Source organism: Oryctolagus cuniculus, chromosome 8 (assembly GCF_964237555.1).
Source record: "Oryctolagus cuniculus chromosome 8, mOryCun1.1, whole genome shotgun sequence".
NCBI classification, from domain to species: Eukaryota; Metazoa; Chordata; class Mammalia; order Lagomorpha; family Leporidae; genus Oryctolagus; species Oryctolagus cuniculus.
In genome coordinates, this window is record NC_091439.1 from 94401457 (window position 1) to 94426078 (window position 24622).

At 41.3% G+C, this 24622-nt stretch overlaps 1 protein-coding gene across 2 annotated transcripts in view; it reads right to left on the bottom strand.

Moving 5' to 3' along the window:
- The window catches only part of SLC4A4 (solute carrier family 4 member 4), a 460760-nt gene that overhangs the window by 382265 nt on the left and 53873 nt on the right, over positions 1-24622 (bottom strand). The window contains exon 1 of one of the 2 annotated variants that reach the window (XM_070079472.1): positions 12159-12194. The exons of the other annotated variant lie outside the window; for it this stretch is intronic. The gene's annotated coding sequence lies outside the window, so the exon portion shown is untranslated. Of the gene's footprint in view, positions 1-12158; positions 12195-24622 lie in introns of those variants that run through there. 2 annotated transcript variants of the gene reach the window in all.

Here is a 24622-nt window from a genome sequence, read left to right on the forward strand (position 1 = left end):
ATCCAAAAGTGAGGACAAACCAAAAATGTAGCTTGAAAGTTTTGCCTAACTATTGCTCTCTTGTTTCCAGACGAATGTTAAGGCTAACTTTATTTTATTTTATTTTATTTTATTTTATTTTTTATTTTTTTGACAGGCAGAGTGGACAGTGAGAGAGAGAGGGACAGAGAGAAAGGTCTTCCTTTGCTGTTGGTTCACCCTCCAATGGCTGCACCGCGCTGATCCAATGGCAGGAGCCAGGTACTTATCCTGGTCTCCCATGCGGGTGCAGGGCCCAAGCACTTGGGCCATCCTCCACTGCACTCCCTGGCCACAGCAGAGAGCTGGCCTGGAAGAGGGGCAACCGGGACAGAATCCGGCACCCTGACCGGGACTAGAACCCGGTGTGCAGGCACCGCAAGGCGGAGGATTAGCCTAGTGAGCCGCGGCGCCGGCCCAAGGCTAACTTTCACTCACTGAACATGCAGTTAGCAAGGATCAGCAGCCCCAGAGTGAGCTCACAGGCAAAAAGAAGTCACTTTTGTATTAAGAATCTGCCACCGCTGTTCAGCAGTTTTTCACGCTGTGGATTATGTATTTCAACATAGCTGGCAACTTCTCATTATAATCGTGAACCAGACATGAACAGCCAGCTTTGGTGAGTGTTGGAGAAAGGAAAAGTTTAAGAAACACATTTTCCAGGCATTCTGCTGTAAATGTGTCAAAATGCCTTTCTACAAACCAAGAAGGCAATGCCTGCAAGCCTTTCACTATCAAAAGTGGTGAAATTTTACCTTGAAAGGGGTACAAAGTTATGTGGGGGCGGGGGGTGCAGGAGGAAGACAGGGAGAGATGAGAAGACCAGAGAGTGAGATCTGCAGTACGTCATAAATTAATGTGAAAAAGACTTGTCTTTGGCAAAGAGCCAGCAACCTGTTATCTTTCTCATTACCTGATGTTTGCTATCCCACAATTAAAAGAGCATGTTCCACTTCCTTTGTTATTGATTATTGTCCAGTAAGTGAGATGCATGTGTTTTTCCTTTGAAAGGTCATTGATTAACTTTTCTTGTTAACTCTGCATGTGGTCACATTTGCTATTGGTTTTCCGGGTGAGAACAATGAATCCTGAGATTTTTTTTTCACCACCTAGCCTAAAACTTGCGTTATGTTCCTTGATTCTCATAAGGTCAAAGAAAGACTTATTTGTTCTTTTTGTCTCGAGGTTCACACAGCTTGGGGACAAGCATGAACAGAAAAATTGATGGAATTAGGAAAACAGTATAAATAATCTTTACTAATAAGGATCTGTTTGGTTTTTAATCACTAACTCTGTGTGCTAAATGGTCTTTTAAAATACTCACCCACTATTTAACTTGTTTAAGAAAAGGGGGGGAAAAAAAGAAAAAACTCTCTCCTCCTAACCAGGGTCCTACTGGGCATCTAAATGCAAGAGAGGAAGCAGCATTGTTTCGATAACAAGCACCATCTAGTGGCAGCAGGTGATAAAACCTGTCTCCAACAGAACTGAACCTGAAAGCTTTTGAATAGGTAACCCAGGCATTTCTGGTCTCATGAATGCATGCTATTCTTAGATTTTTTACATTTTTTTTATTTTATTTGAAAAAAAGAAAAAAACAGACATATCTTCCATTCCCTGGTTCACCCCCCCCCCAAAACACCCACAAACAGCTGACCTGACCGAGGTTGGGCCAGGCCAAAGACAGGAGGCTGCAACTCAATCTGAGCTTCTCAAACAAGTAGCAGAGACAGGTACTTGAGTACCTGCTGCCACCCAGGACCAACACTGGCAGGAAGCTAGAACTGGAAGCAGGCTGGGGACTGGAACCCAGGCCATCCAATATGGGATGCAGGCATCCCCAGTGGTACGTAAACCACTGTGCCAAGCACCGACCAGTAGAATTCTTAACTTCTAAAAGCAGATGGTTGCATGCAATAAAAGTATGCAACTGATAGGCCCTTTGTTGCTTATTGTAGGTAAGCAGGATACAGATCTGACCTGCAGAGATTATTACCATAGAATTTTCTTAATCTTTGTGTGACTTTGAATAGGCCTGAAAGACTTCTGCACTGAAGTCTCCTTATTACATAAAATGAAAAGAGTGATGTCCTGTCACCAGACATTATCTATCAACCACTTTGCTCAAAAAAAAAAAAAAGCAGAACCCATAATTGGAACTATTATGTACTTTTTTTCATTATTCTGTTTTATTAGGGACAAAGATGAAATTATTGGATACCTATCCTGTAGTTGTAAAAACTTATAGCATTAATACACAGAGAGATAGTAGACATATCTTCTTACTTCAAGAATGTTTAGAAATATTTCTCAGTATCAAGTACTTTTTAGAAATATGGCTCATTAGTGGAAGCCTGATAAACATTTTGCAGTACAGAGCTGAGAATTTTTGCTACTTTGTTTTGACTTGTTTTGTTATTAAACAGTATTGTACCACGGTGGCACAGCAGGTAAAGCCACTGCCTGCCTTGCCAGCATCCGATATGGACATGGACACCAGTTCCTATCCTGGCTGCTCCACGTCAGATCCAGCTCCATGCTAATGGCCTGGGAAAAGCAGCAGAAGATGGCCCAAGTGTTTGTGCCACCCACATGGGAGACCCAGGTGAGACTTCTGGCTCCTGGTTTCGGCCTGGCCCAGCCTTATATGTTGGGGCTATATGGGGAATGAACCAGCTCTCTTTTTGTCTCTCCCTCTCTATATGTAACTCTGGCTTTCAAGTAAATAAACACTTTTTTTTTTGACAGGCAGAGTGGACAGTGAGAGAGAGAGACAGACAGAGAGAAAGGTCTTCCTTTTCCATTGATTCACTCCCCAATGGCCGCTGCGCTGATCCGAAGCCAGGAGCCAGGTGCTTCTCCTGGTCTCCCATGCGGGTGCAGGGCCCAAGGACCTGGGCTGTCCTCCACTGCCCTCCCGGGCCACAGCAGAGAGCTGGACTGGAAGAGGAGCAACCGGAACAGAATTCAGCGCCCCGACCGGGACTAGAACCTGGGGTGCCGGTGCCGCAGGCGGAGGATGTGCCTATTGAGCCACGGCGCTGGCCATGAACACATCTTTAAAAAACAGATTGCAACAGAATGATGGTAAAGTTGCCATGCTATCAGTTTAGTCATTGCTTCATCATATAAGAGTAGAAAAGAAAACATCACTTTTTCTTATTCTGGAACCAGTCTAGGATGAAATGGATGGTAGGTAACTAAAGGTTTCACTTACACTGCAGAAAGTTTATATTCAGTCTGACAAATTCCTGAATAAATACAACTAATCTAGTTTTATAATCTACATTCCCTTCTTCAAACCCAAGATTAAAAATAGCTGCATCCCCTTTTTTATGAGGACAGAAGGACAGTGAAGATGGCTTTTGTGAGTTCTCGGCATGGCATGAGCTGGGGAAAATAATTTTATTGGGTTAAACATGTGTCATAAGTTGCTTCACAGTTTTAATGACGAGGCTCTCAACCATATCCAACTGTCATATTTAAAACACATGCTGAAAATCAAATACTAGAAGAGGTTCTAACTTCTGCAAACAGGAGCTCTGTCTCTGACAACGTTGAGCAATGGAAGATATTTAACTTTTCCTGGCCTCGGTTCACTCAGCTGCAAAATTAAAGGGCTTAAGATGATTACCCCAAATCCAAGAATTCCAATAGGATGCTAGAGTAGTTCCCACTGTCACAATATGTGTGCGATTGAGAAGCATGCACACTTTCAGGAATGGTATAGACACGTTTATTATGAAGGCTCTGTTTAATAACCTTAGGCCAGGGTTCCAGCCTCTTCCTCCTACAGGAATTCTCCCATGGATCAGCAGAACACAGGACACAGGCCTCTCTGTTTGGAAGGGGAAATGAAAAGTTAATATGAGCTATCAACCCACTGAAACCTGTGCACCTGATCCAAAAAAAAAAAAATTAGTCTGGTTTTATGTAATATAGTGGAGAATTTGTCGGACTTCTCTGCTGTGTGTATGTGTGGTGTGTGGTCACATCAGCCACTTCGCAGACGCAGAAAGTGTTTGTTCCTTTGTATCCCACTGGCCTCCCACTCCTTGGGAGAGAGGTAAGCCCAAATGGCTGGCTAATCTGCAGCTGCTCTCCCTTTGCTGCCTGTGGACTGAGTCACATGGATCCAGCTATTCTACTGCTTGAAGACAGGTTTCCCTACAGACCGATGGACCAGTGGATCAAACTGGGCCATAAGCTTTCATGTTCCATTGGTCTGCTCCTCCAGCCAGGCCTATCCTGGAGACCACAGCACCTGATCTCTTGTATGCAAGGCCACACCTTCCGGACAGATGTCCCCGTAGGAAACGCTGCAATATGGAAACCTCAATATTAAAAGTTGGCTCCTTTTTCTCCCTCTCTTTGAAAAAGAACATTCTGAGCAAATTTTCCCATATGGTTTTTCAGCTTCCCACAGCTGACCAAAGGATGTTCGGTTCTACACAGAATGTGGAGTGCAATGGGTCGTCCATATAGTCAACAAATACCCACCTACTTCAAGCCAAGGACTCTTCTCAGTGATGGTGTGTTTTTTTTGTTTTTTTTTGTTTTTTTTTGTTTTGTTTTGTTTTGTTTTTGACAGGCAGAGTGGACAGTGAGAGACAGACAGAGAGAAAGGTCTTCCTTGCATTGGTTCACCCTCCAATGGCCGCTGCGGCTGATGCACCACGCTGATCTGATGGCAGGAGCCAGGTACTTATCCTGGTCTCCCATGGGGTGCAGGGCCCAAGTACCTGGGCCATCCTCCACTGAACTCCCTGGCCACAGCAGAGAGCTGGCCTGGAAGAGGGGCAACCGGGACTAGAACCCAGTGTGCCGGCGCCGCAAGGTGGAGAATTAGCCTAGTGAGCTGTGGCGCCGGCCAGTGATGGGTTCTTACAGAAAGCAAAGTCCCTGATTCACGCAGCTTTCAAGTAAACAAATAAATGGACAAGATAATTTCCATCATCGTGAAATACTAAATGCTATGAAGTGGAGAGTGCCACAGGGTGAAGAACCATCCTAGGTTACAGCCCCAGTTTATCTGTTATCCGTCTATTACAGAATCACTCTTGCTCACATGATAGAGCTGACAGTGAGAAGGAGACCCAGACGGAGGCTTCTTGGAAATGGTGGCATTTTAGCACCGATCGGCATGACCAGATACTTAAATATGCTGCCTGACAGGATAAACAGAAGCTGGCATGGTGCCTTACACGTAGTAGGAACTCGGTACTCAGGGAATACTTGATCACACCCACTGATTTTTTCTTTTTAAATTTTAACCATGTGCGTGGATTGCTTATTTTTAATCTCAAATTTGAATTTAAAATACCTTAATAGCCCCCATTTACCCGCCTAACGCTACCTCTTCATATTAAGAAGTATATAATTTGATTAGAAACTCATCCGGCAGTGAGTCTAACGTCCTTAAGAACTGTGCAGTGGCTCCCCAGACACCAGGCCCAGGACTGGAACGTCTGACCCCTCCTGGCTGGCTGAGGCTGCTCAGTGCTGAGTGCTCCCTGCCCACCTGGGCTCCATTCAGGTCAATTTCTTGGGGTCTAAACGGACCTCAGAAAGCTGTTGCTGCTTTTCTTGCACCTTAGCAAATTAAAAAAATTATAAGTACAAATTTGTGAAAATAAAATACAAATAAAATTTTAAAAATTTTATCATGCATTTCACTCCTTTTACTAAGGAGATTTGGTTTTCAAAAATGAAAATTTGCTGCTTTTTTTTTTTGCCATTAAAGAGCAATGTAGTTTCATTATTGAAAAATTATAAAATTGAGAAAATAGGTGAATGACAGTGAGAAACATCTTTCAGAGAGGACCGCTAATATTTTGAGATATTTTCTTTGCATAATTTAGATTTGTCATTTTCAGTGGTAAATTTCATTTAAAAAAACAGTGTGGTCCTTGAGGTTAATTTTAAGTGAGATCTCTTTTGGCATAAAACACAAATTCTAATAGAAATGGCCAAAAAAAGAGAGAAATCTGAATTTTTCCATCTTTTTAAACCCAGTTGATAGCTGCCATGCTCTGATCTCAGCATGATTCCAGAATTGCCCTTCTGTTTATTAAAATCCAGATGGGACAATCTCTCTGACAGTTTCTGCTGGCTGGCAGTAAAAACACTAATAATCCAACTAACAATAACAGTAGTAGTACTGCTCATAGCTCCATAGCTGTTAACATGTTCCCGGGTCTGTTCTAATAAATGTACTCACATAATGTCCGTCATAACCCTATTAAGACTTGTTCACTCTCATTTTCAGAAAAATCTATGTGGTTCTCATAATTGCCTTTCATACATGATCAACTCTGTTTCACGTTTCCTCAATTTCAGCACTTTGGAGTCAGGGCAGATCTATGTCAACTTAACTATCTGATCCAGAAGAGCTAGCTAATTGTTGGGGAAATCCACAAATTATGACCCCTAAATTATATCCTCTTCTCTAATTTCACCTGAATCTGACAAAGCATGTTTATACTAATATCAATACCTGCATGTACTTATGAAAACACAGTTTTCCAAAAAACAGAATTTTGATGTTTGGAGACACCATACTTTGATCTTATTTTCTTTTTTAACATGGCTACATTTTATCATAATTATTTAAATTGTATTTTCACTGGTATTTTCTTCTAATCAATCACATGTACAAGGGGATTCAAAAAATTTCAGGAAAATAGAATTAAAAAATAAGTTCCATTTGATCCCAAAGATTTTGAAACCTGTTCAGACAAGTGATCTTCAAAAAGTTCATGAAAATTAATATTATGAAAAAACTATGCATGAATTTCAAAGTTTTTGTAATAAAGTAAACTTACCTTCTAACTGTCTTTTCCTTGACTTTTTTTGAAATTTGTACCACAACTCATCAATATTATCTCATTTGCTAGTAAACCAAAGTATTTACTCATACTAAGACTCCTTAGATTTTTGATTTCTCACTTTAAAATCTGTGGGCAAGGGAAATATTTTTCTTGGTGTTCTGGTAGAAGTGGTGATGGTGATGATACTGTTATCAATGCTATTGTTTTGGTATCAGGTTGCAAGGCTTCATACCAGCATTATTCATGCCCAAATTAAATTTTGAGACTTTTATCTATTTACCAAGAAAACATTTCACCCAGAATCCCAAAAATAGTGACAAAAATCCCAACATGTTTCTTTTTATTCATCAATTCTTACTTGCATAAAACTAAAAGTTAGTATTTAGCAAAGATCTGCCAGAAATATCTGTGCTACCATATGGAACAGTGAACCAGAAACTGGAAGAGGGAAATAATTTTCAAATTATTGAAAGGAAAATCCCTCGCCTCTCAAGTTTCCATCTGAGTGCTTAAGTAACTTTGATCCAAGGCAAAACCACCCCCAATTCACTTCTCATACCCACATTTCTTTATAGGTTTAGTGATATCTTGGAACCAATAGCCTGGCATGCTAGTCCAGGAAAGAAATTAAAGCAAAATCAAAAAAATAAGGCAGAATAAGAGGCAAATGGAAGAGAGCAGAAGCCTGCTAGATAGCTCCCTTTGCCTTAGCCAGTGGCCCTCAAATTCTATTACTGCTTCTTTGATTAAATTAAAAATACAAAAAGTATTGAGCACTTATTTAACACTTTGTCTATCCTGGCAAGAGTGAAAGGCATTCCATTTAGAGAAACAACTCTTCAAAAGCTTCTGCTGACATTGCAGATACTATTTGGAATAAAGAGTAGAGTAATCAAGTAGATGGAGGCGATTTTCCAGAGAATACAGAATAAATATTACATACCGGCTGTAGTGGTGCTATCCTGTGTTATCTAGCTTTAGCAGAGGCCACCAGTCAAGGGAAATGGAAGTAAACTAGTGTAACACTAAGAGATTTTAGCCAGCAATTCAACACTGCATTCAATAATTAATAATACCTACTTTTGTCAAGAACTTCCTAATCCTGGAAACCTTGTACAATAGGATAGACATGATCCCTATTCTACAGTTAAGGAAACAGATTCAGAAATGTCGAGGTACTAAGACAAAAGCACTGAAGTTGTGGAGCCAGGATTCTGGAACTAGGCCTAAGCCCATGCATACCAGGTTTCCTCCGTATACCTCTAAGAGATACACAGAGGAAGTTGAGATTATTGAGGCCTTGGTCCTTGAAGAATAAAGTTTGGGTCGTTACCTACACATTCATTCTTCCTCACACCCACTCCAGCCTGCACACAAAGCCAGGTTAATCTTCCTAAGGCACAGCAACAAACAATAAAACAAGAAATGTTCAGTGGTTCTTCATCAACTGTTGAGATGAAGTTCAAGTTATTTAACTTGGAGTTAGTGACTTTGGAGTTTGATGCTCTACTCAACTAGATTTCTCACCATTTCCTAAACACACGTTGTATTGTCCATGTCCCAGCCCTTTGCTCATGCTGCTTATTAGGAATGTCTTCATTTTTTCCACCTCCATTTCCACCTGTAGGAAGCCTTATCGTTGAACATGAATTCAGTTGTTCTCTAATCCATGCTATCCTCTCTGATTAATTCAGCCCTAATGACCTCCTTCTCCTCCATACTGATACCATTGAGACCGTGTCACTCACATGTCACTTTACACCGTCTCTATGTGTTGAGGCTTTTGGTGCATGGGCCTCATTTCCCCCACCAGATTGTAGGCTCCATGAAGGTAAGAAATGTGCCATATATTTTTACATTCTTTATCACCCTTAGAACAGCCTCATCCATAGGGTAAGCTCTCATTAAAAAACTGAGTGAACTGGGGGAAAAAAAAACCTAAATGAAAGATCTCCGCGAGTGAGATCCCAATGGAAAGAACGGGTCATCAAAGAAGGAGGTACCTTTCTCTGAAGGGAGGAGAGAACTTCCACTTTGACCATGGCCTTGTCTAAATAAGATCAGAGTCGGTGAACTCAGGGGGCTTCCATAGCTTTGGCAGCTCATGACAAGAGCCTAGGGTGATTATTGAGGCCATAAACAAGAGTGTCAATTTGTTAAGTCAACAACAGGAGTCACTGTGCACTTACTCCTCATGTAGGATCTCTGTCCTTAGTGTGCTGTACATTGTGATTTAATGTTATAACTAGTACTCAGACAGTATTTTTCACTTTATGTTTCTGTGTGGGAGCAAACTGTTGAAATATTTACTTAATGTATGCTAAACTGATCTTCTGTATATAAAGAGAATCGAAAATGAATCTTGATGTGAATGGAAGGGGAGAGGGAGTGGGAAAGGGAAGGGTTGCAGGTGGGAGGGACGTTATGGGGGGGAAGCCCTTGTAATCCATAAGCTGTACTTTGGAAATTTATATTCATTAAATAAAAAAAAACTGAGTGAATATCTGTGTGGGTGCAAACTGTTGAAATCTTTACTTAGTATATACTAAATCGATCTTCTGTATATAAAGATAATTGAAAATGAATCTTGATGTGAATGGGATGGGAGAGGGAATGGGAGATGGGACGGTTGCGGGTGGGAGGGAAGTTATGGGGGGAAAAGCTACTATAATCTAAAAGTTGTACTTTGGAAATTTATATTTATTAAATAAAAGTTAAAAATAAAATAAATATAGAATATTTTAAAATATTTTTACAATAAAATATTTTAAAAATAATAAAAAACTGAGTGAATAAATCAAAGTTAGGTTTGTAATAACACTGACAAGTTCACATATAGTAACTGCTGCTTTGAAAGGTCAGATTGAGCCCCCAACACTTGTTTTTATTTTTATGTGACTGTTAAGGTAAAAGTCATGGGCTTGAGTGAAAAACAGATAAGTTTTCATGAGAACTTAGGCTTAAACATACAATTTTTTCCTTGTTTTAAACCACCTTTCATTTGTTTATTTTAAAAATACATTCATGTTATGTGTATCAGGCACAAGATCCTATAAGAATCCTGTTGGGCCGGCGCCGCGGCTCACTAGGCTAATCCTCCGCCTAGCCGCGCCGGCACACCAGGTTCTAGTCCCAGTCGGGGCGCCGGATTCTGTCCCGGTTGCCCCTCTTCCAGGCCAGCCCTCTGCTGTGGCCAGGGAGTGCAGTGGAGGATGGCCCAGGTGCTTGGGCCCTGCACCCCATGGGAGACCAGGAAAAGCACCTGGCTCCTGGCTCCTGCCATCGGATCAGCGCGGTGTGCCAGCTGCAGCGCGCCGGCCACGGCGGCCATTGGAGGGTGAACCAACGGCAAAAGGAAGACCTTTCTCTCTGTCTCTCTCTCTCTCACTGTCCACTCTGCCTGTCAAAAAAAAAAAAAAAAAAGAATCCTGTATGTACTGAAGAATCAAGGCCACTATCTTCAGAAAGTTTAAATTCTAGTTGGAAAGAGAAGCAATAAACAAGTAAACAAATATATAAAATAACAAATTAGTTCTATGGTAGGAATTGATAGGACAATAAAAGAGAGAGTGATGAGACAGAACCCTGGAGAGTAGTTGGTCGAGGAAGGCCTAAGGCGGGAACAGCCGACCTTCAATTAGCTACCAGCCGTGCAGAGAGCTGTGGGGAAATCACTTGGGCAGAGAAAACAGCAGGTTGAAAGACACTTGGGGGTTGAGGAACAAACAGAAATCGGTGAAGGTGAAGTACCAGGAGCAAGAGAGCAGAACTGAGATGAGGCCTGGGGAAGGTGGCAGGAGCCAGATCTTGCAGGACTTCATAGATCCAGGAAGGAATTATGATCTTAGACGAAGCGCTATCAGCAGCTACGGAAGAATTAGAAACCAGAGCGTCACATGATCAAGTGTCGTGCGTGGGGAGCTGAGCCTTAGAATAGAATGGAGAACTGGTTGCCTTAGGGGGTGTTATGGTTTGAAAGTTTGCTCCCTCCAAAACTCATGTTGGGATTTAATTGCCATAGTAACAGTATGAGGAAGTGAGCAGGCCTCGTGGTGTGGGATTGATGCTGGTCACAAAAAAGACAAATTCAGGGCAAGCATTGCGGTGTGGTGGGTAAAAAAAAACTGCTTGCAACATCTTCATCCCATCTCAGAGTGCTGGTTTGAGTTCCAGATACTCAGCTTCTGATCCAGCTTGCTGATAATGCAAGAAGCAGAGGATGACCCGGGTAGCTGGGTTCCTGCCAACCACAGAAGAGACCAAAATGGAATTCATGGTTCCTGGTTTCAGCATGGCCCAGCCCTGGCTGTTGCAGTCCTATTGGGAGTGAACCAGTAAATGAAAGACAGACTCTCTCTCTCTCTCTCTCTCTCCCTCTCTCTGTCGCTCTGCCTTTCAAAGGAATATATCTCTTAAGAATGGGGATGGGGAGGTGGACTCTGTCACCTCTTACTCTTGCCTGTCCTCTCACTTTCTGCCAGGTAACGACATCACAAGAAGGCCCTAGCCAGATTCTTCCACTTCAGTCTTGGACTTCCCAGGCTCCAGGACCATGATCCAGGAAGTTTCTATTTAAACACATGCTGGTGTCAGGCATTGTAGAGTAGAGCAACATGGACTAACACTGGGGGTGAGCCCTGAAGATGGAGACAAATGGAAAAATTTCAGAGAGATTTTGGAGGTTGAGATAAGAGGACCTGTTGACAGATTAGATGTAAGATTTGAAAGAACAATAAAAATTAAGAATAACTCCTAAGTTTTGGCCAGGAGATGGTCCCACCTTCACAGGTGAAGCCACTTGCCAGAGGCCACCTCTGGAGAAGACAAAAACAGAAAAATCACTGTTTTGATTTTGGAGAAAGACAAAAAGAAATTTGTTTTGAACATAGTAAGTTTGAGATGCCTTTGAGATATCCAGTTCTAATAAACAACCAACATCCCAAAGCCATTATCATTTCACTGTTAACATAGTACCTGCATTTTCCCAATTGTGTGGTCACTTGTTCTTTGCTCATGTGGCCGATTATATTTCCCAAAGTGGGTCTCCAAAACACATCCCATTCCCACATCCTCCTCTCCACATGACCTTGTCACTCCACTTCAAGAAAATGTATCCAGTTCTCCTAAGCTTGAGGCTGCTTTGACCACGAACACAGTGGAAGTAAGGCTGTGTGGCACAGGTGACGTGTCTGCCAGATCAGTCCTGCTTGGAGATTTGAGCTGTCACCTAACAGATCTAGTCGTCCTAAGGCTGCTATGTTTAGCTCCACGCCAAGCCATTTGGAGCAGCCACATGGGGAAACCACCTACCTGTGGGCAGTCTGAGTGGCAGCTTTAGTCTTCAGATCTTCCCTGTGCAGGCAACAGCCACGTGAGTGAAGGGTTCCAGGTGATTCTGACTCCACACGCTCAAATCTTCTGGGCTATAATTCTAATCAATGAGAAGCAAAACAAGCCATCGTGCTTTATCCCGTCCTGACCCGCAGAACCCAGGGATGTAATAAAATGATTACTGTTGTAAACTAATAAAAATTGTGATAGTTCATTAAGCAGCAATAGTTTCCAGGTCATCTGGTTAATCAAACACTGACATAATAAATACATTTAAGCCATAATCTCACCAATACATTGCCTGCACTGCGTTCTGGAGGAGTATGCAATCCCCAAACATGATTTTTAAAGCAACCATCCTCTCACTGACTTAAATGAGAGTTGAGTAATGGTATTAATGGCAACTATAACAAATTCAAGGAACTGAAGTTCAGATATTAATTTGACACTTAATTCTCTATAGAAGAAGGTTTGATAGTCAAGCATATTCAAATTTGATAAAAGGTAGAGTCAACAGAAGCCACACTTTAAAACCCTGACTTCAAAACACGTGATTTTCCTTCCATTGCATAAGTAGTTTTCCTGCAGATATCTCTAAGGTCACATAAGTGGAGCCACAAATAGAATAGACTGCTTATGGATAAAACTCCTACGTATGACGGATGGTTAGGGAAGTGGAACACAGAGTTGTTCTGCTTTGTTTTTTTCAGAAACAACCCTACACATTTCGTTTCTTAACACCCAATATTTTCTCTTCACCTTTCTTACAAGAATATAAAATAGAAGATGACCTTTCAAAATACTACCTTGATTTGAAAATTACTTTATGTACAACATTTTGAAAATAAATTATTTTCCTAGGAATTAGGATCTGCTATCCTAAGACTAAATAAATTCAATTTATTTTGCCTCTACAACAATTAGAAATCATCAGTGACTGAACCTTCATTCTTATGTGACAATAACAAGTGTTAACAATAAACAGCATCCTCCTGGGGCCAGCGCTGTGGCGTAGCACGTAAAGCCACCGCATGTGGTGCCGGCATCCCATATGGGCACTGGTTCAAGTCCCAGCTGCCCCACTTACGATCCAGCTCTCTACTATGGCCTTGGAAATCAGTAAAAGATGGCCCAAGTCTTTGGGCCTCTGCACCTGGGTGGGAGACCCGGAAGAATTTCCTGGCTCCTAGCTTCAGATCGGCTCAGCTCCGGCTGTTGCAACCATCTGGGGAGTGAACCTGCAGATGGAAGGTCTCTCTCTTTCTCTCCCTCTCTTCCTCTCTCTCTCTCTCTCTCTCTGCCTCTCCTTCTCTCTCTGTGTGTAACTCTTTCAAATAAATACATAAATCTTAAAAAAAAAAAAAACAAAAACAGCGACCTCCAGATGGCATTTATTCTAGCCCCAGCCTCCTGGTTCTAATAGTGCTTTTATTCAGGAATATTTTACTGTTCAGTGAGCCAGTAAGATTTTATTACCCTTGCTGATCCATAATCAATATAGAACCTGTTGTCTTTTACAGACAAAATGAACTCAATTCAAGGCTCTTTTCTTAAATGATGTACTATAACAAGAATTTCAACACACTTTTTTGTTGTTTTCTGATGAGTTTGAATTCAGAGGCTTATTATATTTTATGAGTGAATACCCAATAAGAAATGTGATAAGAAATCAGTTTAAACCAGAGATTGCCAAACTTTTTCTATAAAGAGTCAGATTGTGTTTTGGCTTTGCCAGCCACATATTCTGTCCCAACTCTGTCATTGTTGTGAGAAAACTGCTGTGGCCAATATGCGAATTAATAGATGTGGCTGGTTTGGGCCGCACTTCACCAACACCTGTCTTAAACCAAAAGCAGACTATATTTATAAAATATATTGGAACATGATGATGTTTATTTATGAAAATGTGTACCTTTCCATTTTCTTGGTAAAGTTTTACCCCTATTATTTTGTTTTCTTGCCGACTACACCATGCCTGTTCACCTGTGGCAGCAGACTGTGAGATAAGTCAATTATCGTATTACATCAATGGCTGGAATGCTACAAAACTGCTCTGGGACACCACAGCAGAAAGAAACACACCAAAACACTCTATCTGGTACTCTGGAGTTGAAGAGAAGTGTGGAAATACCAGTTCAGGACACTTAGCGCCTCATTCCACATCTACTAAAACATGGCTGACACAGGGCACGTGCCTTCAAAGGCACTAATACCACACATGACAAAATAGACCCTCTCATTTCACTTACATGGAACACCCTAGTGAACTAGAGTAGCAAAAGTAAAGCCCACACGCCAGCCATAACCATTTTCACTGACAAATGCGAGATGGGCCTTGTGGCAAGCTGGGTAAGCCCCCAGCAGTTTTGTAGCATTCCAGCCATTGATGTAATACGATAATTGACTTATCTCACAGTCTGCTGCCACAGGTGAACAGGCATGGTGTAGTCGGCAAGAAAACAAAATAATAGGGGTAAAACTTTACCAAGAAAATGGAAAGGTACACATTTTTATAAATAAACATGTGGGAGGTCCACATCCCATACTGGAGTGCCTGGCTAGAGGCCTGGCTCCTGATTCTGATCCAGCTTCCTGCTAATGCACCCTGGGAGGCATCAGATAACGACCCAAGTGCTTGGGCCACTGCCATCCACACGGGAGACCCAGAGGGAATTCCTGATTCCTGGCTTCAGCCTGGCCCAGCCCTGGCTACTGTGGGTATTTGGGCAGTGAACCAGAAGATGGAGAAAGTGTGCTTGCTCACTCTGTCTCTCTCTCTCCCACTCTCTCCTCTCATTCTCACTTTAATTCTGCCTTTGAAGTAGATTAAATTAAATAATCATTAATAAATAAATAAAAGTGAAAATAGATTAAAATGCTAACTTTATAAAGTATTTAATGGCCTGTCTTCTCATATGGTCAAGCCATCTGTTGTAATATAGCCTAAAAATGTTATTTTCCTCCTAGCTTATGTTACTAATCACTTTATAAAACTTCATCTCCTTTGTACCTATATGATTCTGATTTCTAGCTCCCTGGACTCCTCAACTCTGCCAAAGATTAAATTATTCCTGATGGACAACCATAGCACAATTTTGGAAGCATTGTTTCTCTGAAAATAATGTTACCCAAAGTAATACACACACACACAAAATTTGGAGCAGTAAAGGGAATGAAAAATTAGTGGAACTTCAATATTGATTTCTTGTCTTCTTTTTTTTAAAATATTTATTTTATTTATTTGAAAGTCAGAGTTACAAAGAGAGAAGAGAGGCAGAGAGAGAGAGAGGTCTTCCATCTGATGGTTCACTCCCCAGGTGGCCACAATGGCCAGAGCTGCGCTGATCTGAAGCGAGGAGCCAGAAGCTTCTTCCTGGTCTCCCACGCGGGTGCAGGGGCCCAAGGACTTGGGCCATCTTCTACTGCTTTCCCAGGCCATAGCAGAGAGCTGGATTTGAAGAAGAGCAGCCAGACTCGAACCGGCGCCCATATGGGATGCCGGCGCTTCAGGCCAGGGCTTTAACCCACTGCACCATAGCACCGGGCCCTTCTTGTCTTCTTAAACTTACATAATAAAATTTTGACCATCTATAGTTACTTTAAAAAACATTTTTGTTGGGGTTGGAGCTGTGGTGTAGTGAGTAAAGCCACCACCAGCAGTGCCAGCATCCCATATGGCCGCCATTTCAAGTCCCAGCTGCTCCATTTCCCATCCAGCTCTCTGCTATGGCCTGGGAAAGCAATAGAGGATGTCCCAACTCCTTGGGCTCCTGCACCTGTGTGGGAGGCTGGGAAGAAGTTCCTGGCTTTGGATCCGCACAGCTCCAGCTACTGCAGCCATATGAGGAGTGAACCAGTGGATGGAAGACCTCTCTCTCTTTCTCTCGCTCTCTCTCTCTCTACTTCTGCCTCTGCCTTTCTCTAACTCTGCTTTTCAAATAAATAAATAAATCTTGTAAAATTTTTTTATTTTTTCATGATCTCTCCAAGTTTTTACACTTCTATATTCAAAATCAAGCATAAAGGGGAAAATATGTGCTTTCATAGTGATAATCTTTTGTCTGTCCATCAAATCCATTTTCCTCTATGCTCTACATTCATTAGTGATTCACACCCCACTTTTGTGAACTATGATCCCATTTAAAAGATAAGAAAAGGAATTTGGAATTTCAAGGGATCAGGGTTAGGTCAACAGGGACTGAACTCAGGTGCTCTACTGCATTTCCTTGAGCTGAAACCACTAAAACGTTGAAATTGTCTAACAACTGCGCTCATATCTTACAGCAGATTAATAATTGAGAGCATAAATAAGACCGGTATCAAAAGGCATTGCAACTGTCCTCTTCCTTATAGAAGGATCTACCTTTGAAGGTTAGATTTTGTAACAAGAGTATAATAGAAAGAGCATGAGTTTTGGAGTCAGATCAACGTGGATTCAAAGCTTAGCTCTACTATCTGAACTTATTCTCTGCATAATTTCTATTATAATGGTGGTGGTGGCAATACTGATGCTGGTGATGATGGGTCTATGACTAGTAGTTCAGTAACCACATAAAGACACAATTTATATATAGTAACAGAATAACTTGAAAAATAATCCTCTCAGTCTACCAAACATAGTGAATGCTTCAATTTATATTCTGTCTTCAGTTGGTAAGCAAGAATATTACCTCTTCAAAGTGGTGTTGACTGAATTAAAGCCATGGCTTGGCGTGAAAATAAGCAGTGGAATAGTTTTCATTATTAAATTCATCTTTTTATTTCTTACAGAATTGAAAACCTCACTGCAATCCTATACCCCATTAAGAGATTAGAGTGGGAGTGTGGTCCGAATTACAGAGAAGGGGATCAGATCCATTTCTACACCTTTTTATTAGTTCCGTGACCTCTAAGAACAGAATTAAATGACTTACGTGGGTATACATTATTCCTTCCCTTTGTATCATTGTCCTTCATCTCTTACAAAGCAACGTTATCCTAGCACATGATGTTAGACCACAACCTGTGATTATCTTTCATCACCTGCTGTACTCCTACTTCATTTTGTAGCATTCCTTCAACAATTGACAGTTTATTTGGTGTCAAACACCATGCTCAGTAGTGGAGAAAAATGCTATAGTCCTTGTCTTCACAAAGCTTACTGAAGAGCGCCTGTGGAAGATAAGCATTAAATGACTGCACAGGTAATTCATTGATTACAAATAAGGTTAGACAGCAGCCATCTCTGAAAAGAGAAGAGATGGAGTCCTACACTGTGGAAGTCTGGTGAGCCACCTCCGCTATGCCTAATGGGATGGCAACTGGAGGCCAGTTTGCTACCTCCACATTACATTCCCTGCCACTGACATCATCCTCTCAGTAAAACAACAATGGGATGTGGAGGATGTGGCTTGGGTGTGGCAATAGGTGTTCTTGTGGAGTAAGTTAGTGAAATAATCATATTGCCACATTACAACTTTTCTCACTCTAACACTGTACTTGCCTTTAGGGAATTCGCACAAATTGTTTATTTAATGCACAGTGGGAGGCCTGTTTACTTTGTGGGGAAAAGCCCTTTATCGCAACTCCACAGCTCATTCACTTTTCATCTTCCAAAGGCAGGGAAAGGCAATTTGGAAGTACTGACAGTCTCTCCTTCTTCTGGTCCTCAGTGGATACATCCCTTCTCAGGCCCAGAGATCTGAGCAACACTGCAGAAAAGTGGTATCTTTGCAATTTTATGCATTCTTAAGATTTTTATATTTTTCTAGAAGATAAATATTGAATATTGAAGGTACCCATTTCTCCAAAATATAAATCTCCTTCCAAAATTCATCAAAGTTTCACTTTTATCATGTAGTCAGTATATGAAAGGAGTGTACGCCAGTAACAGAAATTAGTGAAAATCTCTCTTTCTTTTTGATTCTTCATCTGTGGGAAAACTAAATATTCCTCACCACCAACACCAAGTAAATACGTGGATATCTTCAGTCAAACCCTCTTCATTTATGTCTTGTGTGTAGATCAGGGTTTTGTTATGGTTTTGTTTTTATCATTCCCTCCTTTTTTCTAAGCTCCTTCCTTGGTCCCCATCCCTCACCCACTCTGTCTTCCATCTCATGATACCCTTCCAACTCCATGATATTACTGCCCCTGTCCTCTGTCCATATCCCTCCTCCTTCTGGTTTCCTCTCCCTATTATTGAGTTTGAGTCTGATTTTTATGAGATGACTGTTCCTTTGCTTCCCATTAAGTTTCTATAGAAATAAAATAGAATCCCACATGTAAACAGCTCTCTGTATTGTAGAAGAATTATAATTTTATCAAACACTCAAAAATTGCATCAAACAAAATTTGGTATTCATAATGGCTATACCCATGTTCTTAAACACAAAAAAGGCCCAGGGTTAACACTTACCTGGACATACGAGTAACATAAAACAGGTAGGAATGTCTCTATTTCCTTCCCAGTAGAAATCATCAATAAGGAAGATGGACTATTAGTTTGTGGTTAAGAGTGTGAATTTTGAGAATCAAACTACTTGGGTTAAATTGTGGCACATTCACATACTAACTGCATGACCTTGGTCAATGCTATCTAATTCCACATAAGGTTCAGTTTCTATATCAGTAAAAACGGTCTACTTCATTGGGCTGTTGTGAAAAGTGCATGAATTTAAATATTTGTAAACTTTGTAAAAGTCTTATACATTGTAGTCATTCAAATATTAGCTCTTATGAGTGATCACACATTCTAGAAATCCTTGAGGCCTTATACTGAAGAAAAATCAAACCAAATGCAATGGAAAACTGTACCCAGGTTTTTGTATAGGCTTGTTGATCATCATTTATCAAGAAATTCTACAGAAAGTATCAGACCTTCACATCTCATGTAAAGAATAATAATAAAGGTAATACTTTTGATACAGAAATCCCATTTCTTTTTTTTTTTTTTTTTTTTTTTTTTTGACAGGCAGAGTGGACAGTGAGAGAGAGAGACAGAGAGAGAAAGGTCTTCCTTTGCCGTTGGTTCACCCTCCAATGGCCGCCGCTGCAGCCGGCGCACCGCGCTGATCCTGGCAGGAGCCAGGAGCCAGGTGCTTTTCCTGGTCTCCCATGGGGTGCAGGGCCCAAGCACCTGGGCCATCCTCCACTGCACTCCCTGGCCATAGCAGAGAGCTGGCCTGGAAGAGGGGCAACCGGGACAGAATCCGGCGCCCCAACCGGGACTAGAACCCGGTGTGCCGGCGCCGCAAGGTGGAGGATTAGCCTATTGAGCCACGGCGCCGGCTTAGAAATCCCATTTCTAGGAATGTCCTAGGAAATATTTACACAAGCCAATAAAAAGAGAATATTCCAAATGGATACTGTATATTTCTTGATGAATATATGCAAATGCTGCATATTTCTTGACTATTTAATATAAGAAAATTGAATAATAGGTGAGAAGTGGTTAAATACCAAATGGTCTACTCTTATATATCTACAATACAACATCAAGAGAAAACACTGAGTTGCAAAGTTGCAAGACATGATCCCATTGTCAATATATAGATACATAGCTTTACATATATTTAGACACACACAAATTTTGCATATATACAAGAATACTTGAAAATATTCATGGAAAATGTCACTAAAATGTCTATTTTTGGTACAAAACATTTGAAATCCCAGCATTTGAGAAGTCTTCAAAGGGCTCATGGAAAGTGTGTATTATGAAAAAACTATGTATGGCAAATTTTTTCACATGCAAATAAATTTGTATTTTAATTCCAGTTTCCACAAACTTTTATTTTTCTTACTTTGTACAAGACATTTCCTCATAGCTTTCATCTACAATTAAAAATATTTGTTTTTTTACATTTTTATTTTTATTTATTTACTTGAGAGGCAGAAATACAGAGACAAACAGAAAGACAGACAAAAAGAGTTCCCACCCATTGGTTTACTCCCGGAATGCGTGCAGTGACCTAGGGCAGGGCTTGGTGAAAGCTGGGAGCCAGGAACTCAGTCCAGGTCTCACACATGGAACCTAACTCCTTGAGTCATCACTGCTGCCTCCCAGGGTCTGCACTGGCAGGAAGTTAGAGTCAGGAGCTAGAGCTGAGAACAGAACCTGGCACTCCTGTATGGGAAGCAATGTCTAAACTGGCATATTAACTGTGGGGCCTAATGCCTACCCCTTTATTTTTTTACCCCTTAATTTTTAAAAAAACACACATACATTTTTAAATAAACCACACACGTGGGCCTGTGAACTCCATCCCAGGGTTTCGTGAGTGAAAAGATTGTAACTTAAAATGCCCTGGGTGAAAATGCTGGAACACGCCACTTCAGCACTCTCCTGTGCAGTCCACATCATACTCTCCTTTGGGTCCCTGTAATCTAAAGAGCACACACAAGCCAATTCTTCTCTTGTTGGCCCACTCACACTTTACCAGTACTCTCCCCCTGCCCTCATCCAGAACACAAACACTATGGGTGTCAAAGAAAGGTCAAGTTCCAGTAGAGGGTCCAGAAACAGATCTGAAGAGGAATCACAATCTTTGTGGATGAAGAAGTGCCTGCCAACACCAAATGCCCCTCTCAGAGGCTACCACTAGTGTTTTAGCACACGCCTACAAAGCTGCAGCGAGCGGGGGTTCATCTTGGAAGGGGCAGTCCTTTCCCTATTGGAGTAAGTGGCTGAAGGTCACTGTGAAACCTTCACTTGAATGTTGGGCTATTCAGCATTTGGAATCCATAGCCTGCCTTTGAGAAACAGAGCTTCTGGAAGAGCTCTGGAGGAGTGAGAGGAGGGCATCAGTGGTGTGGATTAGTCTGTTTGTTTAGCTAATAAAACTAAACTGTTTTTTTTTAGGCACGGTAGTTGGTATCTTTGCCAGTGTAAGCAGAAAATTGTATTCATTGTGTTTAGACATGCCCATTCTTTCAGGTCAGAGTTTTACATTCACAAATCTTTTTATCATCTTTAATATCTATGCAATGCTGTGTGGCTACATGTTTACATTACTCGTTCCTTAAAAAAAGAGAGAGAGAGACACATACACACACAGAGACACACACACACACTGAGTCAAGGATGTGTTTGCCTAACATTCTGATTTTTTAATTGGGCCTTTTCCCATAAACCAAGTTGTTGTTTATAGTTTCTTTTCTCTTACGAACATCATAGTAATCAGGTAAGGAAATTTCTCATAAATCCATTTTTGATCATTTCATAGTCTGAAAATTGGATTTAAATTCTGAAAGTGTGGCTTTAAATTCAGTGAGTGGCCATTTCCCCAGGGATCTAGGATGTCTCAGTTGCTTTTATTTTCCTCTTCCCATTGTTGCCTTCCTTATCAGCAAAACCAGCAAGGAAGGTTCATCACTTGTCCCTTCCCCCAGCATCTTATAAGGATGATTACATGTAGCGTATTATCCAAAAGACAGGTGCAAAACACAAACTAAGATCCACACAATGCAAAGATTAGAAGATCTCTGAATAATCAAAAATCAGTTGAAAGTTATGTCCTGAATTAACGTAATTAGAAAGCTACATTTCATTTCAAATTTTCTGATTTCAGAGCTTTGAATTTGAACATCACATTCTGTAATGTATGCAGAGGTAAAAAATGCAAAGTCAACAAAATACTGATTTTTCTTCTTTTGGTACACAAAAGATCTAGATATGCAAAATCTAGACAATGCAATTACAAATTAAACATTCTGATGTTAATTTGATTCACATCACTTGAAAACATTTTCAAATTACCAGTTTGATCTTGTTATAAGCACAGTAATACATATTATGCTAGTATGTGTTATTTTTATATGAACAAAAGTGGTAATATTATTCTGATATTCTTAGTTTTTAAACAGCATGGATTTATTATAGATGCTACTAAATTATTATTGTCTATTCATTTATATGAGTCCTCCAACTTTCTTTTTCTTTAACAGAGTTTTAACAACACACACACACACACACACACACACACACTTCTTTATGTCAAGAATTCTTACAGATATTATTTGAACTTCACAACTCAGGTTTGCAGACCTGCCATAATTGCAGGTTGGAGAGGCCTATTTACATCCACAGATTAAGGAATAAATAATTAAACAATCCCTGAGCAATGCAGTCATAATTACACTATTTAGACAAATGCTGGGTAGGATTAGTCTCCTTTCTCAAACATGAAGCCTTTTCTTTATGACATGCCATTCTAAACCTCAATTTAGAATAATTAATAAAAATGATTATAAATCACTTTGCAAAAATAAAACGGCTAGGCATGAGCTGAATAAGTACAATTGATTAAAGTTGTTAAGGGTTTGCAGCCGAAAAGAAATGTTGCCTCAGTGTTGCTAAAATGAAGCCAAAACTATCACTAATGGGGTGCAAGAAATCTATAGGGTTGGCCAGCACCACAGCTCAATAGGCTAATCCTCTGCCTGCAGCGCCAGTACCCCGGGTTCTAGTCCCAGCAGGAGCACCGGATTCTGTCCCGGTTGCCCCTCTTCCAGTCCAGCTCTCTGCTGTGGCCCGGGAGTGCAGTGAAGGATGGCCCAGGTGCTTGGGCCTTGCACCCTCATGGGAGACCAAGAGAAGCACCTTGCTCCTGGCTTTGGATCAGTGCGGTGTGCCGGCTACGGTGGCCAAAAGGGGAGTGAACCAACGGAAGGAAGACCTTTCTCTCTGTCTCTCTCTCTCACTGTCCACTCTGCCTGTCAAAAAAAAAAGGGGGGGGGGGGCTGGTGCTGTGGCTCACTAGGCTAATCCTCCGCCTTGCGGCACCGGCACACCAGGTTCTAGTCCCAGTCGGGGCGCCGGATTCTGTCCCGGTTGCCCCTCTTCCAGGCCAGCTCTCTGCTGTGGCCAGGGAGGGCAGTGGAGGATGGCCCAAGTACTTGGGCCCTGCACCCCATGGGAGACCAGGATAAGTACCTGGCTCCTGCCATCGGATCAGCACGGTGCATCGGCCGCAGCGCGCCAGCCGCGGTGGCCATTGGAGGGTGAACCAATGGCAAAAGGAAGACCTTTCTCTCTGTCTCTCTCTTTCTCACTGTCCACTCTGCCTGTCAAAAAATAAATAAATAAATAAATAAATGAGAGAGAGAGAGAAATAAATCTATAGGGTCAGTAGCAGCAAACATGGCCTCACTCTGAGCCTCAAATTATTTCAAGGGTGTTGACATGTCTTTTGATACAGTATTTTTATATAAACTGCCTGAGAATCACAATGTGCACTAGTTTGAACATCAGCCAAGTTCTTTCAAGGTATAAGTTTACTGTCTTTACACCAATGGATTTGATCACATCAGAGCCAGTTATGTTTAAAGCCCCATGATTTTTACTCATAATACATATGTGCATAGCCCAAAAGGATAAGGTCACATTAGAAACAAGCCTTGTGTACATGAGGTGAACACAAAACTGCACACAAGGAAGATGCATCTATGTAATGACATTTTTGTTCAGACTACAGATGACAAAAACTTCTGTGACCCCACCAGACTGTGGATAGGTGTCAAGAATCCATCTTGAGGCTCACCAAAATCTCCAGCCAGTGCATCAGCAGTACAACCTGTGAGGGAAATCTCACACACTCCCCACCACAACACTTTCGTTGGCAGCACTCTGTGGAATCATGTGCCACAGAGCCGGCCTGTTGAGACAGTGCATCACCATTCTCACAAGTCCAAAACTGAATTTTTTGCAGACAATAGCAAAGAAACAATAAGGAAGGACAAACAGTGCTCTTGTTTATTACTGTGTGAAAAGTCAGCAGAGATCATGCACACTCTTGTAAATTTTGTACTGGCTGCTCTACAAAGAATGATGATGTGCACAGCTAATAGATATGTTTATTACCAAGAAATGAAAAGAAATGCTTCCAATATCTGGAATACCAAATAAGACTTTAAAAAATACAGATATTTGTTCAACTTCATGCATGGAGAGTACCTAAGTTGATCACATAATTCTAATAGATTCTTGCAGAAAAACAACAGAGCAGAAATATGTGGGGACTCCAAAAATTTCACGACAATTGGAATTTAAAAAAACAACGTATTTTGGTGTGAAAATTTTGAAATCCATGCATATGAGGAGTCTTCAGAAAGTTCATGTAAAGTGCACATTATTGGGCTAGCATTGTGGCACAGCAGGTTAAGCCGCCACTTGCAACATCAGCATCACTTTATCAGAACAGTCCCAGCTACTCTACTTCCAATCCAGCTCCCTAGGAAGGCAGTGGAGGATGGCCCAGGTACTTGAGCCCCTGCCACCATGTGGAAGACCTGGATGGGGTTCCTGGCTCCTGGCTTCAGCCTAGCCTAGATCCATTTGGGTTGCAGTCATTTGGGACGTGAACCAGAGAATGGAAAACATCTCTCTCTCTTTCTCTCTTTCTCTCTCTCTCTCTTTCTCCTTTCTCCTTCCCTCCCTTTCTCTCCCCGTCCCTCTCTGTGTC